This window comes from Molossus molossus, unplaced genomic scaffold (genome assembly GCF_014108415.1).
Source record: "Molossus molossus isolate mMolMol1 unplaced genomic scaffold, mMolMol1.p scaffold_m16_p_3, whole genome shotgun sequence".
Classification (NCBI taxonomy): Eukaryota; Metazoa; Chordata; class Mammalia; order Chiroptera; family Molossidae; genus Molossus; species Molossus molossus.
Window position 1 is genome coordinate 19,514,535 of NW_023425366.1, and position 7,017 is coordinate 19,521,551.

General features: G+C 35.4%; 1 pseudogene; it reads left to right on the plus strand.

The window, feature by feature from the left end:
* The first annotated feature begins 4,533 nt into the window (after window positions 1-4,533).
* LOC118642797 lies at window positions 4,534-6,706 on the plus strand (annotated as a pseudogene).
* The last annotated feature ends 311 nt before the right edge of the window (window positions 6,707-7,017 follow it).

Below are 7,017 nucleotides of genomic sequence, written 5' to 3' on the forward strand. Positions count from 1 at the left end.
GACAGAAATTGATGAAGGAATTCCAGCTCGATTAGATGCCTTAGAGGCAGCTGGATTATGGCTAGGAGAGCGTGGAGAGGCCTTAGCCACTCACTCTATGTTACACTGTGATTGGGAATTTAGTCATAGTATGTGTGTAACTGCATTACCTTGGAATGCCTCCCACAATTGGACAGTAGTCAAGTAACACATACAAGGAGCTTTTGCTGGCAACCTTGTGGGTAAGTAACTACTCTAAAAAAAGGCTCTGGAAACACAGCAGATATACAAAAACTTAACAAAATGTTTTAAAGGCAATCTCAGATAATGTCCAAAGGCTCAATCCAAAATATTGGTTTGAGGATTTCAATCTTAGAATCTAGATTTTTACTGCTATTGGTTGTTTTCTTGTTTGTGTTGGCCTCATAGTACTCCGATGACTCTGGTGAATGGTGTCCTCTATGCAGAAGACTGAAAAGCAAGTAATGACGGTCCTAACCACTGCATCCCTGGAGATTTCTCAATTACAAGAAAATGAAAAAGGGGAAGATATAGAGTTGGGTTTGGTAGACAAACAAAAGGTAACCTTGAGGTATGCATTCTCATGACCTGGCCAGCCAAGGATCAAAGTATACATGTGAATAGATAAGTTATGCCTGGTGGGTTGGATCACCACCCTGTCTGAACTGAATGTATTGAATGTGTGTGAATAAATAAGGTTTGCATGACAGAGTGCTGGAATGTCACCCTGAAGAGACAATGGGTGATATGCTCAGGTGTGAATAAATTTGTTTTGTTGTATCTCTGCTGAAAACAGTGAGAGACAGGAAATATGCTGGGCTTGGCTGTATGGTGAGCAGAGATGCAATCTCAAGGACTTAATTACCTAAAATACCATATAACCTAGGGAACCACTTTGCAAATAAATTGGGCTGCATCCAGAGAGCTGGAGCATTTGCTCCCCTGTAATGCTCCCCCTCACTCCAAGCAGTGTCTGCTTGCAGTTCATTGCATTGCGACGACCCTCGGCAGGCCGAGAGAGTTGGTGAGTGGTGACCCTGATGTGATCATACAAATACTTCATATTAGCTCAGATTAGGTTTCTTTTGCATTAGAAAATAATCTGGTTTACAAAAAATTTTTGTCTCACAATTGCAATTAAGTTAGAATTTTGTTTTAACATCAATAAAATATCTACTTTCGCTTCAATTTGAAAAGTAGTCAGGAAATTCTGTACTTTTGGAAAAATACTTCAACTATACACAGATTCCCTCTTGATTAGGTATTATTATAATCAACCAGTTTAAGAAATAATGTCCCAGTGTTCAATGTAAAGATCAAATTACGTTAAAGACAGGAAAAGTACTATAAACATACACCAGTTGGTGTAAATGGTTAATTGCACAAATGAATGCGATGCAGTACGATATGCTTTGACACACAAGGAAAGAGGACGGAAGGTCAGAATTGGAAAGATACTGGGTGCTTTAGGGGAGGCGGTGGAATTGGGCATAAGAGGTATGAAGGGACCCAGCCAGTGTGGCTCAGTGGTTGAGCATTGACTCTTGCACCAAGAGGTCTCCAGTTTGATTCCCAGTAGTGTACATGCCCAGGTTGTGGGCCCAACCTCCAGTGGGGGGCATTCAGGAGGTGCATTCGATGTTCTCTCTCATTGATATTTCTATCTCTCTCTCCTTCTCCCTTTCTCTCTCTCTTAAGTCAATAAAGAAAAAAAAAAATTTAAGACAGAAAAAAGAAAAAGAAACGGAGATACCCTGAAGGCACGTTTTTCTTCCTGAGTCACAGTATTGTTAAGGCTTTGCTTCACTTCTGGTGAAACTGTACTGTGACTTTTTAAATTTTCTTTAGTACTATAATTACTACCAAAGGACATAATACAAAAATAGGGAAACTTTTAATATTCTTATTTGAAGTACCTTTCAATAGTTTTTACAGAAAGATAAAAGTATCTTTAATGACTCATTAAGCAAATTTGTATTATTTTAAGATTTAACATTTTCATTGATAACATAAATTATGTATAATGGTTTAGATAACTAAATGCAAACATCCCAGGTAATTTATGAAAGTGAGGGTTTCATATGTTGTTTTTAATTTTATTTCAGTGATTAAACATCATAGAATAAATCAAATTTTATTTTGCTGTACAATTAACTTTCTGTGTACATGTATATGTGTACACAGGGCAGGGGAGAAGTAGATTTCAGTTGTTTGTATGGAAAATAATACAGTAACTATTAAATAATAGTACAAGAATAAACTTTGTTTCACATACTCATAACTGTAAACCTACTTTTGCTTTACTGTGAGTATGTCTATATCAATACAGAGATATAAATATATATTCTACATACTAAAATGAGAGATTTAAAGAAAAAACAATCCATTTATTATGAATAAAATACAGAAATGGAGCAGTATTTAGATATATTTTTCTAAATATACAGTTATGACCTGATAATATAGAAGACAAAGAACTAACTTAATCTTTGAACTTCAAGTCATTGAAAGACACATTCTCTAGATTTATGAAATAAAATTTGACCCTAGCCCATATATCTCATATATCACAGATATCACATCCTGAGTGTGATGGGAAATTGCATATATTCATCATTTTTCAATGTGAACAAAAGGTAATGTCACAGACATCTGTAAAGTACACAACGGGCACCGTGTCCACGTTAGTACTGCTCACTTTATGACCTCACATAAGAAAGGTTAGCTCCTTTTTATCTTTTGTTCTGTTTTTTTTCTTTCTTGTGCCTTTGTGATTTTTTTACATTGTTTTCTTTACCACAAATGTCATTTTGCTGGTTAATAGCCTATGCTAATTGACCACTTAAACCTTTACATTTGTTTCCAATATTTAAAAGAAAAAACCTTCTAAATATGAACATATGTACCAAAGACAACTCAATTTGAGTTAAAATAAAAAAATAGACTGTATACTAATTGCCTTATGATTATGTTAGTATAAAATATGCAAGGGATTTGTTTATAAAACAGATAAAAATTTAAGTATAATTTTACTTCTTTTACTTTGATTTGTTTCAAAAGGAAAGAAATCAGAGATTGTTTAAATATTGCTTACTGTATATTGACAGATGTGCTTTAATAAAAGATAATGAGTTTTGGTAAATTGCTAATTCAATACTTTATATGAAAGATAACTTTATATTTCAAATATATTTCCTTAAATTTTACAACTCTAGTTTGTTAACCAAGCATATTTTTTTATAAAAATTAAACTTTAAACCATTTTCCAGATTATCGTGAATTGCAAATAATTGAGTCCTTGTTAATAAAAACATTGAGAAGAAGAAATAAGATGGCTGTGTGAGATGAAAATGGAATAACGAACATTCAGAAGACTTTCTGGGGTTAGTAACCATGCTGTACATATCCACTTATGTTACATCATTTTACCCCTCAAGTATCAACATGATTAACTTTATCACATGAGAAGAGATTAAAACTCAAAAGAGTGACATAATTTGATCAACATCAAAGCACTAATAAGTAGCATAGTAAGAACTGAGTGGATTCACAAATTCCAACACTTTTCAGTATATTTTTTGCTAACAAATTAATAGTTTTTTTTTTTAAGTAATTGACAAATTGTCATGAAATTACCAATACCCTATTTTTACATTATTATTCTCACAGAATTACCTCTTCATATATTTTAATGCACTCACAATAGATGTATAGCTATATATAAAACATCAGTTATGAACATACTTTCTCTATAAAATCATATCTCAATTACTAGAGGCAGCTATATCCTCAAACGAGCCCTTGTCAGTGTGCACCTGGGACTCTGAATTGACGACTTGTCTTTCTCTTGGGGCCTCAGTAGTCAAGTGGTATATGGCAGACTTCTGAGTTTTCCTTCTAGCAGTGACGATAGCCCATCCCCTCTGCAGGTGACAAAGGCCAATTACTGAAAACTTCACTGCTCTCCCAGCTAGCTGGTCAGACACCAGTCCTGATTCTGGCTGATTAAATTGAAAGTGAAATATACTAGGAGCTTCTGAAAATTCATATAAATTGAAAGATGAAAAAAGTGGATACACCCGCTTTGCCCTTCATGATACAGACGTTATTTTGGGAATACTAGAAGTTGAAAGAGTAGCCAGAAAATAACAGAGAAGCTGATGCTGAAAAATCCCACCGTTCTTGAGTAATTAAAATGGCCCCTGAGAAGAGCTGACCTCAGATGGTCCCTGTGCAGCTGCTCCTCCCCCAGCCAGAGCGCAGCTGCACAGCAGTTGGAGAGCACTTCCTTCACTCCAACATGCACAGCTGGAGCTTGGCTGGGTAGGGTCAGCCACCAAGGATTGAGGGTGGGGGAGGAGCTGCAGGAGGCAACCGCACAACCCAAGATCAACATTTGGGAGATGATTTTATGATCTTTGAGTCACACTTGGAGTAATGTGGACAGGAGCTCTCAAACTTGCATATTACATTGACTGGAACCAGAAGTATATATCAATGTTCCCTTAAATCAGAACTTGTATAGGGAAAAGGATGGGAGTCTAGTTAAATAAAAATGACTATGTCAGAGACTTGAAAGGAGTCATTCTGTTTTCTCTAGTGTATGTGGCCATTTCAGTGGACACAGATCAGGATTTTTAACAGTTTACTTAGAGTGTCAAAAATTGCAAGCAGTAGAGAAATAAGGCAAGCTTTTAAAAAGTTAGCATTGAAGCTTTACCCAGATAAAAACCTGAATAATCCAAATGCACATAGTAATTTAAAAATAAAAATAAAAAGAGCATATGAAATACTCAAAGATGAAAATCTACAAAAAATATGACAAATGTGGAGAAAAGGGACTTGCAGCTAATCAAGAAGGAAGCCAGCATGAAAGCTGGCATTATTATCATTATGATTTTGGTACTTGTGATGAAGATCCTGAAATCATAACACTGAACAGAGGAGCATTTGATGCTGCTGTTCATTCTGGAGAACGATGGTTTGTGAATTTTAACTCTCCAAGATGTTCACACTGCCAGGATTTAGCTCTCACATGGAGAGACTTCGCTAAAGAAGTGGATGGATTATTTCGACCTTGAGTGTTTAACTGTGGTGATGATAGAATTCTTTGCCGAATAAAAGTCCTCTTCATTTTTAGGTCCGGAATAGCTGCAGTGAAATACTGTGGTGATAGAACCGAGAAAAGTTTAGTGATTTTCCCCATGCAACACGTTAGAAGCACAGAGACAGAATTAAATACAAGAAATTTTGCTAATGCCATACAAACTGGTTTTACTGTTGGTATTGTCTGCCTGATCACTTTTGTTCCAAAGGAGGAGATTGTCTGACTTCACAGACATGTTGTGAGCTTACTTGGATAGTCTTGTTAATGTAGGAAAGATGGACTGTGCCACCCAGGACAACCTTTGTATGAATTTGGATATTGTACCAAGTACTACTGCCTATGCTCTTCCTGGAGCCACTTTAAATGACAAAGAAAAGGGCAGTGTTTTGTTTCTTATTCATTGGGTGCCAAAGAATTATATTTAAAAATAATGTATAATCGTTCAGATTTTGAACTACTTTTGACAGAGACACTAGAGGATTGTTTGGCTCAACACTGGTGGCTCTTAATTTTTCACTTTGGAAAAAATAAAAATTCAAATGGTTCTGAGTGAAGAAACTAAAGACTCTACTTAAAAATGACTTTGAATGTTCCTCTGCACCAGCCATCTGTAGTAATCTCTATATTTTTTCAGCCATATCTAGCAGTATTTAAAGGACAATGAACCACAGAATATGAAATTCATCATGGCAAAAAGATTCTGTTTAATATACTAGCTTTTGTCAAAAAAAAAAAAAAGGTTCATCCTCATGTTACCACACTTGGACCTCAAAATGTTCCTGCCAATGACAAAGAACCATGGCTTGTTAATGTTTTTGCCCCTTGGTGTCATTATGTCAAGCTTTGTTTCCAGAGTTAAGAAAAGCATCAAAGCATCTCTATGGTCAGCTTAAGTCTGGGTCACTAGATTGTATAGTTCATGAAGGACACTGTAACATGTATAACATTTAGGTTTATGCAACAATAGCAGTGTTCAACCAGTCCAACAGTCATAAATATGAAGGACATCCCTCCGCCCAATAGACTGTTGAGTTTGTAAAGGATTTGATGAATTGTTCAGTGATCTCCCTGACATTCACCACTTCAATGAACTATTTCAACAAAGAAAATGTGACAATATCTGGATAGATGATTTCTATTCTTTATGGTGTCACCCATGTCAAGTTTTAATGCCAAAATGAAAAAGAACGGCTCCAACATTAATGGACTGATCAATGTGAGAAGTATAGACTGCCAACAGTATCATTCTTTTTGTGCCAAAAATGTTTGGCAATACCCGGAGATAAGATATTCCTCCCAAATAAAATGGAGTTATCATTATCATAGTTAACAATGGTTAGAATAGGGATGTCTATTCTCCAAGGACTTGAAGTCTAGGATTTTTACCTTGAACATCTATGAATCTAACTCCTCAGTCCTTCAATGAATACGTTTTACAGGGAAAAAACTTTGTGTGATTGACTTCTTTATGTGGACCTTGTCAACATTTTGCTCCAGAGTTTGAGCTTGTGTCCAGGATTTGAGGAAAAGTGGACTGTCAGGCTTATTTTTATACATCCCAGGAAATGTATCAGAGCCTATCCAACTGTTAAATTTTAACCCCAGAAAAGAATACAGAGAGAGATTTGGGGAGAGCACATAGATGTCAGAGATGCAAAAAGAGATTGATATCTTAATATATCAAAAGTTTAAAAATTGTCAAAAACATTGAAAGAGGATAAATCTGAATGATATTGAAGATGAAAAAAAATGGAAAAAATGATTATAAGTGACTTCAGAAGACATCTTTTTACATTGCTACTACATTTTTGATGGGAATAAATAAACATTATATTGGGGTAAAAAGAAAATGACCCTGGAACCCACTAGCCATAGATTTGTTGGTACATAAGTAAGTAAACAAATACTCA